The 12,918-nt window shown below is 40.7% G+C and overlaps 1 pseudogene; it reads right to left on the reverse strand.

Moving 5' to 3' along the window:
- LOC111970320 (calcium-dependent secretion activator 1-like) overlaps nucleotides 1-12,918 on the reverse strand; it is a 157,710-nt pseudogene that overhangs the window by 26,207 nt on the left and 118,585 nt on the right.

Genomic DNA, 12,918 nt, shown 5'->3' on the forward strand with positions numbered 1-12,918 from the left:
GCTCTTTACACCTGCATTACTAGCTGTTTGGGGTTTTAGGCTGGGTGTCTGTACAGCACTTCGAGATATTAGCTGATGTACGAAGGGCTATATAAAAAAAATAAATTGATTGATATTAGTGTGCTAAATGTTGTGTATTGCATGTGTTTAAGTGGTGTGTGTGTGTGTGTTGTGTGTGTTGTGTGTGTGTGTGTGTGTGTGTGTGGTGTGTGTGTTGTGTGTGTGTGTGTGTGTGTGTGTTGTGGTGTGTGTGTTGCACGTGCATGCAGCATGCATGAGTGCACCTGAGTGTGTGTATGTGTGTGTTTAGGGTAGTGTGTATTGGGGCTAAGCTAAAAGTCAAACAGGGCTTCACCTGGATCATTTGGATCCGGCTTTCTATCTTTCTCAACTAGAAAGAGAGAGAGAAAAGAAAGACAAGAAAGAGAAAAGAAGAGATATTTAGGTTTATAACACCATGGTTATTAGTTTATCTTCCAGAAGAGAGAAATAAGATGTCATGCTTTACGCTACTCCATCTGAGAGAAGGTAACTACAGTAGTCAAATGTGTTAGATAGCTACAGTAGTTGAATGTGTTAGGTAGCTACAGTAGTTGAATGTGTTAGGTAGCTACAGTAGTTGAATGTGTTAGATAGCTACAGTAGTTGAATGTGTTAGGTAGCTACAGTAGTTGCATGTGTTAGGTAGCTACAGTAGTTGAATATGTCACGTAGCTACAGTAGTTGAATCTGTTAGGTAGATACAGTAGTTGAATGTGTTAGATAGCTACAGTAGTTGCATCTGTTAGTTAATTACAGTAGTTGCATCTGTTAGTTAATTACAGTAGTTGAAGGTGTTAGGTAGCTACAGTAGCTGAATGTGTTAGGTAGCTACAGTAGTTGAATGTGTTAGATAGCTACAGTAGTTGAATCTGTTAGGTAGCTACAGTAGTTGAATGTGTTAATAGCTACAGTAGTTGAATCTGTTTAGGTAGCTACAGTAGTTGAATGTGTTAGTAGCTACAGTAGTTGAATCTGTTAGGTAGCTACAGTAGTTGAATGTGTTAGTTCTTACAGTAGTTGAATGTGTTAGGCAGCTACAGTAGTTGAATGTGTTAGATAGCTACAGTAGTTGAATCTGTTAGGTAGCTACAGTAGTTGAATATGGTCACGTAGCTACAGTAGTTGAATGTGTTAGGTAGCTACAGTAGTTGAATCTGTTAGGTAGCTACAGTAGTTGAATGTGTTAGATAGCTACAGTAGTTGAATGTGTTAGATAGCTACAGTAGTTGCATTTGTTAGTTAATTACAGTAGTTGAATGTGTCAGGTAGCTACAGTAGTTGAATGTGTTAGGTAGCTACAGTAGTTGAATATTGTCACGTAGCTACAGTAGTTGAATCTGTTAGGTAGCTACAGTAGTTGAATGTGTTAGTTAATACAGTAGTTGAATGTGTTAGAGCTACAGTAGTTGAATATGTCAGTAGCTACAGTAGTTGAATCTGTTAGGTAGCTACAGTAGTTGAATGTGTTAGGTAGCTACAGTAGTTGAATGTGTTAGATAGCTACAGTAGTGAATGTGTTAGATAGCTACAGTAGTTGCATTTTGAGTTAATTACAGTAGTTGAATGTGTCAGGTAGCTACAGTAGTTGAATGTGTTAGGTAGCTACAGTAGTTGAATATGTCACGTAGCTACAGTAGTTGAATTGTTAGGTAGCTACAGTAGTTGAATGTGTTAGGTAGCTACAGTAGTTGAATGTGTTAGATAGCTACAGTAGTTGAATGTGTTAGATAGCTACAGTAGTTGCATTTGTTAGTTAATTACAGTAGTTGAATGTGTAGGTAGCTACAGTAGTTGAATGGTGTAGGTAGCTACAGTAGTTGAATATTGTCACGTAGCTACAGTAGTTGAATCTGTTAGGTAGCTACAGTAGTTGAATGTGTTAGTTAATTACAGTAGTTGAATGTGTTAGCAGCTACAGTAGTTGAATGTGTTAGGTAGCTACAGTAGTTGAATCTGTTAGGTAGCTACAGTAGTTGAATATGTCACGTAGCTACAGTAGTTGAATCTGTTAGGTAGCTACAGTAGTTGAATGTGTTAGTTAATTACAGTAGTTGAATGTGTTAGGTAGCAACAGTAGTTGAATGTGTCAGGTAGCTAGAGTAGTTGAATGTGTCAGGTAGCTACAGTAGTTGAGTGTGTTAGTAGCTACATCAGTTGAATGTGTCAGGTAGCTACATCAGTTGAATGTGTTCAGGTAGCTACAGCAGTTGAATGTGTTAGGTAGCTACAGTAGTTGAATGTGTTAGGTAGCTACAGTAGTTGAATGTGTTAGGTAGCTACATTAGTTGAATGTGTTAGGTATCTACAGTAGTTGAATTGTTAGGTACTACAGGAGTGAATGTGTTAGGTAGCTACAGTAGTTGAATGTGTTAGTTAGCTACATCAGTTGAATTTGTCAGGTAGCTACAGTAGTTGAATGTGTCAGGTAGCTACAGTAGTTGAATGTGTTAAGTAGCTAGAGCAGTTGAATGTGTTAGGTAGCTACATTAGTTGAAGTGTATAAGGTAACTACAAAGCGTAAGTGTGTTAGGTAGCTTCAAAGCTTGAAAGTGTTAGGTAGCTACAGTAGTTGAATGTGTCAGTAGCTACAGTAGTTTAATGTGTCAGGTAGCTACAGTAGTTCAATTTGTTAGTTAATTACAGTCGTTGAATGTGTTAGGTAGGCTACAGTAGTTGAATGTTGTAGTTAATTACAGTAGTTGAATGTGTTAGGTAGCTACAGCAGTTGAATGTGTATGGTAGCTACAGTAGTTAAACTGTTAGGTAGCTAAAGTAGTTCAAAGTGTCGGTAGCTACAGTAGTTGAATGTTTTAGGCAGCTGCAGTAGTTGAAGGTATAAGGTAGCTACAAAGGCGTAATGTGTAGGTAGCTACAGTAGTTGAATATGTTTGGTAGCTACAGTAGTTGAATGTGTTAGGTAGCTACAGCAGTTGAATGTGTTGGGAGCTACAGTAGTTGAATTTGTTAGGTAGCTACAGTAGTTGAATGTGTTAGGTAGCTACATCAGTTGAATATGTCAGGTAGCTACAGTAGTTGAATGTGTTAGGTAGCTACAGTAGTTGAATGTGTTAGGTAGCTACAGTAGTTTGAAAATGTCACGTAGCTACAGTAGTTGAATCTGTTAGGTAGCTACAGTAGTTGAATGTGTTAGATAGCTACAGTAGTTGAATGTGTTAGGTAGCTACAGCAGTTGAATGTGTTAGATAGCTACAAGTAGTTGCATTGTTAGTTAATTACAGTAGTTGAATGTGTCAGGTAGCTACAGTAGTTGAATGTGTTAGGTAGCTACAGTAGTTGAATATGTCACGTAGCTACAGTAGTTGAATATGTTAGGTAGCTACAGTAGTTGAATGTGTTAGATAGCTACAGTAGTGAATGTGTTAGGTAGCTACATCAGTTGAATGTGTTAGGTAGCTACAGTAGTTGAATGTGTTAGGTAGCTACAGTAGTTGAATGTGTTAGGTAGCTACAGTAGTTGAATGTGTTAGGTAGCTACAGTAGTTGACAAAACTTCACAGACATACAGATTTGTACAGACACTCTGAAACGCTGAGACACTAGCCTGAGGAGAAGTCAACATTAAAGAAGCAACAACAACAGGATGCAGTTGACAGTAACAGACAGACAGCTTTAGACCATTGTGAACTTAGACATAAGACAAACAATAGCTGCTTGAACCAAAGACAGGACACATTGACCCGTTGTGAGTTGAGCTGAGTTAAAACACATATTATAGGAACTCTGTCTGCGTACACACAATCCTTTCTGTCCTCCAGGCATTGTCGCTCTGCCTGCAACTGCTGCTCTGCTCTACGGCCTCCATCTCCATTTCTGGCAGTAACATAGTATCATACCTGTCTGTCCCAGTGCACAGCGCAGCGTGGCAGGCGTACCAAACACTGACACACGATCAGACGACTGAAGGAGGTAACACAGAAGCAATGTAAAAAATGCATTCAAGTCACATGGGTGGGCATGGGCGTATGTCCAACCAAAAGAAAGAAGCTTACAGACCAGACCGACAGATCATTCATGTGGGTCACAGACATATGGGTAACTGTAGGTCCCTAGTAGTACTAGCTTCTCAGACAGACCTCCACAGACCAGACTGACTCTCTCTCTCTCCCCGCACTCGCTCTCACAGACATGAGCGATAGACCAAAAAAAGCACAAAGGAGGAAGGAGGAGTGGACATCTCTGAGGGGAGTGAGGAAGGGAAGGAGGGAGGGGCTGATGTGGTCAAAGAAGGCTGAAAGAGGGAGGGAGGAGAGACAGGGGAGGATGAGGCAGGTACTCACGGATGGTTAAATCCATCACTTGTGACGCCAAGCAGAAGACAGGGTGCTCAAACATTTCCCTCTTTCTCCCTACAAAAGAGGAGGATTGGGACATGCAAGAGGCTGGGGTCAGATGATAGGGTGAGAGGTTAAAGGTCAGAGGAGATGGGAAGGTAGAGAACTGTCCTGGGTCATGCTCATTAGGGCACACCATAGGAAAACTTTTTGTAACAGAAAACAAAACAACAAGTTTCTTATTGGACATGTCCAGGTAGATCTTCGCTGTTTCAGTTTGTTTTCTTCCATTTGGTGGCCTAATGAACACAACAATGGTGAGTATTGACTTGGGTTTGGACTATGGATGACTGGGTCCAATAATGATTGTTTTAGGACTATTTTCTTGATATTGGACCAACAGCATCACAAGGGCAGGGGGACAAAGTCTACTTGGTATATTTTCAAGATAGTAAGGGATAAACACCCTAGTACCTTTGGCACCCGAAGAATGTCTTTCTATGTATTGACTACACATTTTGGATCAACCTGTTGACATGCATGTCAATGCAAGCTATGCATATGACTTCATAGGGAAATCAAAATGGTGTTATGCAAGCAGGAATAGAGTACTGTACATGGCATTTGCAAAAGGCCTGTTTTAAAAGGTAAAGTGTGATATGTAGTGGCTAGTCCATGCCTATAAAGACAAACCTTTCCATAATGTCCTGTAGCACATGCAGGTGACAGATGCTGGGTTGTCTTTGTCCAATCCCAACATTCTTTTTCATTGGCTTCAAAACCAAGTATCACAGAACTGTGAGGTGATAAATGTGGTGAAGCCAATAAGAGGAGAGGGAGGAAGAGGACAGCAGAAGACTAGGGAGAGGAGGGCAGTGGTCCGCCGGAGGAATAAGACAAAGGGGAAGGAAAGGGAGAAGGAGAAAGAGGGCAGAAAGGAGAGGGAGAGAAGGACAAGGGTCCCTAGGAAAGGAGAAGAAGAGAGGCAGGGCCGAGTAAGATTTATTTGTATAAATCTTAGATTGTAGGCCCTGGAGTCTAGGGAGGGGGGTTCTCTTCAGGGGAGATCTGCTTCTAGCTACTGATTATCTTTACTGCATAATGTAGATCTATAATATATACTGCGCACTATACTGTTAAATCACAACATGCCATAGGCCAGGATACAGCTAGAGTCAAGGTACAGCGATAGGGGGGCCAGGTCAGTATATCAACAGGGCTTGAATCCAAAACTTTGGATTTGAATGCATTTTTACTCACAACACCTATACAGAAAGCCAACTTCACCTACATTACAGAACAGTACAGTACAGTAGAGTACAGTACAGTACAGTACAGTAGAGTACAGTACAGTACAGTACAGTACAGTACAGTACAGTACAGTACAGTACAGTAGAGTAGAGTACAGTACAGTTCAGTAGAGTAGAGTACAGTAGAGTACAGAACACCACAGCTAAAGCAGCCTGCCTGAAACAAAGGGGAGAGAAATGGCTGAGTGACAAACAAGTGACAATCAATCTGTCAAATGAAAAAATACTGTATAAGCTGCTCCTCTTGAATTCATCATGTGAGAAAAAATGTGATCCACATCTCTGGTAAAAAAAAGAAAGATATATCAGTATGTTTCTTCAGTAGTTGTTTTCTTGTCCAGGTTAATATTGAAATGATTCCCACTGTAGGATGCTAAAATATGAATCAAAAGACACTTCCGAAAGAGAGCAGAATGGTTGACGCACCTGTTCCACATAGACACCCCCAGAATGACTCAAAAGTCACTAAAGTACTGAAAGTGGTCATTATTTAAGTTACAATCATCAAAAGAAAAACAATCAACAACCTATAATTTACCAACAGAGGTAAATGCTATTGCATTCTGAAGGTGTGTCTATATATGTAAGTGATGGATAGTTACCTTCCATTTGAGCGTATTCTGTGATTTTAGCGTAGTTGAGCTGAGCAGCCTGCTCCAAACATTTACGGATGACTCCCTTCACTTCCTCTTGTGGGACGGGAGTCACAATGTCCTTCATCAGCACCTGAAAGTGAGAAAAAGGGCAGGACAAGTCTTCCTTAGAGTCTCGCCACTGAATTACAGTTTAGCTTACAATAGTTTTCATTTTCTATTTCCTTTCTCAAGCATATATATGAGATTATGACCTGCAAAGTTTCTGTAAAATGAGAATCATTCATGACCGGCAAAGTTTCTGTAAAATGTGAATCATTCATGACCTGCAAAGTTTCTGTAAANGCAAAGTTTCTGTAAAATGTGAATCATTCATGACCTGCAAAGTTTCTGTAAAATGTGAATCATTCATGACCTGCAAAGTTTCTGTAAAATGTGAAAGAAAAGATTGTAGTCATCTAAATGTACAAACCCTTTCCAGCAAAGACAGTGTGGCCTTCAGCGCTCCCTCTGGACGGCCGAACGGGAAACAATATCTACAGAATGATAAGAGAGTAGAATCACAATGAAATAAAACTTACTAGGGAAAAATGAACAATGATGAACAGAACAATAGATGAGGCCGGATAGTTGGATGGATGGATGACCAGTAGGAAGCAGTCACCTGAAGTTAGTGATCTGGTGTTCCAGGATCACCCGCAACCGCTCTTTGATTTCTTCAAAGCGCTCCTTCTCATCCACCTTCACTGTTCCCAGTCCATCAGGCCTGAGGATGACATCATACAATACAAACGAAACATAAACACAACGCAAACACATCAGCCCAGCCAATCATGCAGTTGCAGAGCCACCAGTTAGAGCCCCTACAAAAAGGAACAATACAGCAATTTACACCAAAACAGTGTCATAATTTAGTTCTCCATGATTGTACTGCTGCTTGTGTGAGTGAAACAGAATCATTCTTCAGCATGTTTACTAACCTTCAATGTTTGTTATTATACAGTACAGTATCTTACCTGATGGGCTCTTGGACGATTTGGATTATCTTTTCTTTCTAAACTTCATATTTTTTCTTCCCCGTTTAGAGCCCACCGCCCCTGGTCCTAGGTTCTGGTGGACGCCAGGGCCCCAGGGCCCCTCACAACCCATCAGTGGCCCACAGTAACCTCTGCCCTCTCTGACTTTATAGGGATGCATGGGAGGATGAGCAACATCTGCATAATGAGACTGAACAGGGCAGCAAAAGATGAGGACGGAAAATAAGAGAAAGAAGAGGAATAGTGGAAAACAAAGTATATGTAACTGATTAGTAAAAAAAAGAGATGACAAAATGATAACATACAGTACACAATTATAACATGATAACATACAGGACAAAATGATAACATGATAACATACAGGACAAAACAATAACATACAGAACAAAATGATAACATACAGGACAAAATGATAACATGATAACATACAGTACAAAACAATAACATACAGGACAAAATGACAAAAATAGTAATTAATCATATGCAAAACATTAATGACAATAACAATGGGAAATCCCAAAACAATAAGAAAAGATGCTCAGATGCTTTAGAGGACTCTGACCCTTGTCTTCTCTCACTATGGCCAGCTCTTCTTTCCTTCCTTCCTTCTCTTCTTTTGTCATTTGAAGACCTTTGAGTGTGTATTTGATGTTTGAAGTTTAGCCATCTCTCTTGCCATAGACTATGGTGGTGATTTAGAATAATGTGAATAGGTTGCCCTGCCTGAGACATGTTAGCCCAGTGCTGCACTTTGACCTTGAGCATTTCCTCTTGGTCCAATGTGAAGACTTTGGATTAACGAGCAGGAGATCCAGGTTGAATGGGTTGTAGACTTTACCTGTTTCCGTGGACATGGGATGCGCAGAAAGCAAAGCTGTAGTGCAGCAGGGTGGGGTCGATCATGGCTCCTCTGTCTGCCCTCTCCAGCAGGTCGCCTAGGTAACCCAGGTGTCTATGACACCCACGCACGCCATTCCTGGAGCAGTACTCATCCAGGACAAACACCTGGCCCGGACTGAACCATCCCTTAAACACCACATAAGAGAGTTTTTAGCAGGTTAGCACCATGATCTCAATCACAAACAAACACCTGGCCCGGACTGAACCATGACCTTGGCGCTAGCATCCCTCTGTGAGAGAGTTTCCCGATAGCGATGGAACATAGGCGTACGGGTGTTTTAACGATGCATCTTTCCTACAATGGTCGAAGATGTAACATGTGTTTCCCAAAACACCACMCATAGAGACCGTTTACTAAATACGTCATTGAGGCATAGTATCGATGCTTACAGGATCAAAAGAAAGGCAGTGCTGCTCTCGGATCAGTTTTCTCCAATCAACATTACCTTAACATTATAATTATTCCACAATACTGACTACAGATCAGCTCCTAGAGAGATATTATCACCCATGGCTGCACACATTGAAGCAGCTTATTCTAATGCTTACTCTATAATAATGCACTAAATCAAGATTTGGCACATCATTGGGCACCTGTTGTCACACATCATTAAACATATTGAGGCAAAAACTATAGACAGCAGTCTACAATTAGCAAAATAGAAGTCAATTGAATGCATCTAACGAAACGACGCACTTAGCAGTTCTACAAGTGGTCTGAGGCAGTCGGTAAATAACGAGCGCTTTCAAGTGCAACTTAAGTAACAATGGTTTTGGGAAACAGTTTGGAGATTTGGTCCTATGAAGGTTCTTACGATGAACTTAGCCTTAAGATGCTTTTGGGAAACCATTTTATTAATGTATGCATTTATCCTTATTCCACGGTACTGTGGGTACGGAGAATGACACTCACCAGGCAGCAGAAGGTGTCATTGAGCCTGTGGTCCAACGTGAGCCTCTGGACAATCTCGAACAGGGAGGCGTGGTCAAAGCTGCAGGGGTTAGCCGAGATAAACTCATCCATGCCGTGTTTCTGAGCTCTGTCTGCGTCTGTGTGTCCGACCYGCCAACCAGCACAGGGAAAAGGACAGGATTCAGAGGAAGAGGGCATCAGTGAAGCACAGAAAAATAGTATAGCATGTCTCTCTACCTCAACACAGTACAACACACTGGGCCAGTCTGACTAGAGCTCTTGCTAGGGACAATTCTAAACACTTACAGCTTTACATGATCAACTTGCAGCTTTTTGCTGTATGTGTTGTTAAAATTTCAATGGCTACCATTTTAGGCATCTTAGATCCCAAACATGTATTGAGGAAGTTGTGGGTTAAATTGAATAGGATGCAAATCTCATTTGTAATGTGTATTCAATAGATTCTGCCATTCGAGAATGATTGGTGAATGTCACTCAGTTCCTGACCAATGATGGGTCGTGTGCTGAAAAACAAAAACAGAAATCAGAGAACAGAGTGATTTCTTAAATTATTGAGATGAACAAATAGCTCTGGTTTAAGGATGAAGGCTAGTCGATTAAAAACTGTAAGAGGAGAGTGTTTTCTATTCTACAGAGAAGAACGTTTTCATAAAGGTTGGGTAGCGGACACGCTAGCGTCTAAGGAACTGCTTATCTTCTTACAAATGCATTCTGGGAGCTGGTCGAGTAACGAGTGCCCATGTTTTGACGGTATTTGATTAGTGTTGTATGATTGTTAAATATACTTTAAACTGTAGTGTATAAGTTGAGGACAGAGAACCATAAGAAAGTACAGGAGATACTAGCATGTATGAGCTTCTGAAACAACAATATGTATTCTGTCTGTCATGACAATAATGACTAGAATACCCTCATGTAATACAGTCATTGATGAGAAGCCTAAAAGCAGAATATCACCAGTACCTGATCAAAAATGAGACAGGCCTACATATTGCTCCCATTTCCCAGAGATACATAATATAAATAGTCAGATCTCGATCAGTGATGAGGTGTGCATGAAGAGGGGTACTCAATATAGAGACAAGAGTGGGGTTGATGTTCATGTTCTCCTCAGGGTGGGTGAGTGACAGATGCCATGTCCAATTGTGTGACACTGAAAGGAGTGAGGATGACGTGAGGGGGGCGGGGCGTGTGGATAAGGGAGTGGGCTTGGCTGGGAGGAGGGTTACTATAGCATCACTAACTGTCAACTCAAGTGACATCTGTCAGTCCCATGTTCATAGAAAGGGAGAGATACAAGGAGGATGGAGGGCCACGGCTGAGGATAGGATAGCTATAGGTTCAATGGCTTCTGTAGTGTAAAATTAGGAGATGTTTTGTTTCTTAATCTTTTAAATGAGTGGACTAGACCAAAATAATATGTATCCCTGGTTTCTCTAGGAACTGAATAAAAAGTCCCTACCACAAGTTAAAAGGGAGTGAGGGGTAAGCACAGGGTAAGAAACAGATGAAAGCCGGGGTGAGAGCGAGGTGAGAGCGAGGTGAGAGACATGGAAGAAATTATAGATGTGATAGAAAAATAAATGTTGTAGGGGGAGATAGAGTTCAAAAGTGAAGGGTGTGAGGGGTAAGGGGTAAGAGGAAACAGAGGGTGAAAAGAGAGAGAGAGAGAGAGAAGGAAAGAAAGGGACTGAGAGAATGACTGAGACAAAGGGAGAGAAATAGATGAGGGACAAACAGACTGCCAAGAAAGTGGGGGAGGAAGTGATAGTGGACGGGGTGGGAGAGTTACAGGGGCAGGGAAGGGTGAAGGTGAGAGAACGTTTGCGATAAGGGCAGAGTGAAGGTGCGATGTGTGATAGAAAATGCTTGAAGGTGGGCGGGAGGAAGGGGGTGGGGAATATCTCTTCTGTTTGTTTTAAATGAGAAATGGACTTTGATTTTGGAACAATAGACTGAATGGACTATAGGGGGACATTTTCATATTTTGTGAGTTCTTATCGATGAGGACGTCATCATCTAAAGACAAGATGATTGATTCAAAAGACTGGATTGTTTTTCCATACTGAACATAGGCAAATACTGTAATTAATTAATACTCACTGACAAAATAGAACAGTTTGACTTTTCATTGTGCTTTCAAAATGTTATGTCATGCATCTGCAGATCTATTTTCAACATTTGGATAAAAATGTTTGGGGCATTCCTTTTTCTCTTAGCATTTGCAAGTTGACAATACTTGAGTATGTTGCAGTGTATTCATGATCGTTATAGAGCACAACTAACAGGCATACCAACTACCGGAGTATCTCTAACAGAGTAGCAATGCAATTTGATGCAGGTACATAGGTATATAGCATCAAGCCGACAGATGCAAAAACTAGATCATTCTTTTGGAGATGGCAGGGAGGGAAAAAAATATTAAAATCCTGTAATTCCATCAATGGAATAATACATAACAAAGGTGTTCCCCAATTCAGGCAATCAAAGGGCAATCAAAAGAAACCAAAATGAGATCTGTTCCCTGCTAAAGGTGCTACTGTGGGGGAATAGCTGCTGTCTACAGGCACATCTACTAAGGTGGTTCATCCAGAGTATTGTTTGGGAAGGGGTGGCAATGGCTACTCCTTGTCATTGGCATTCAGAATACTCCGCGTACATATTTGCCAACTCTCGTGAACAGAGCACTAAAGAAAATAACTAAAAACAATTGAGCCCTCGATAGTAAAGCATGACCCATGTTAGTATAGAGGAATCAGGTTACCCTGCTAAAAGGGTCCAAACTAATCTCAACCAAAATGTCCAACGTCATAGCTTTCCAACTGCTCTACTCTTTGAAAAATGGATTTAACAATATGGAAATGTTCAATCATTTGTTCATGTTGTGAAAAGCTTTTTCTAAAACAAAACAAGCTTGATTACAAGCCCTGAAGTTCTGTTAGGAAAAAATGGGACTGTCCACAACTGCTCTCTAAAACTCAAATATAATTGAAACATTTATTGAATTTACATAACTGTTGATGGAGTCACAACTAGCAGCCATTTCATTTTGTGGAATTTTATTTTCTGATGGCATCATGTCACATTGGGCGATCTCTATGCTTTACTCTGAGGGGTKCTTGAACACCAATAAGATTAAGGAGAGAAGGCAATTATGCAAAAAAATCATAATAATAACCATCATATAAAGTAGAATCATTACTGAGCCAAATTATAAGCCTAAGAATCAAATACATGCATCCTAAACTGTCAAGAATGTAAGCTAATAGGTACTTAAAACTTCAAATTGAGAAGAAATCATACTTAAAAAGACATTATCTACTAATGTCTAAAGACATGAAGCGAGGATACTTAAGAGGGGGAGGAGGAGGATAGGGAAAGAGGAGAGAAAGCACGTTGCATTTGTCAGATAATCGTCAGGGATTATCTGAGCTGTGCCGGCTACAGGGAAGCACTTACCCTTAAGTCCAGCTAGAAGACAGCGGGGTAAGAAGGGACAAACCAGAATAACATAAAGACTAGCAACAAGGCTGGAGGAGAGCAAACACGAGATACCCTGACCTAGCAGCTGCAATACTAAAGAGGGGTAACAAGCAAAGCATGAGGAAGAAAAACACAACTCAAAAAACAACAACCTGTACCAACATGGGAGAGAGAGAGAGTGAGAGAGAGAAAGAAAGATAAAGAGAGCGAGAAAGTGAGAGAACAGAAAGAGAGTGAGAGAAAGAGAGAGAGAATAGAGAGAGATAGAGAGAGAGATTAGAGGAGAGAGAGAGACAGAGAAAGAAAAGAAAGAAGAAAGAAAGAAAG

The sequence above is a fragment of the Salvelinus sp. IW2-2015 genome, linkage group LG11, assembly GCF_002910315.2.
Source record: "Salvelinus sp. IW2-2015 linkage group LG11, ASM291031v2, whole genome shotgun sequence".
NCBI lineage: Eukaryota > Metazoa > Chordata > Actinopteri > Salmoniformes > Salmonidae > Salvelinus > Salvelinus sp. IW2-2015.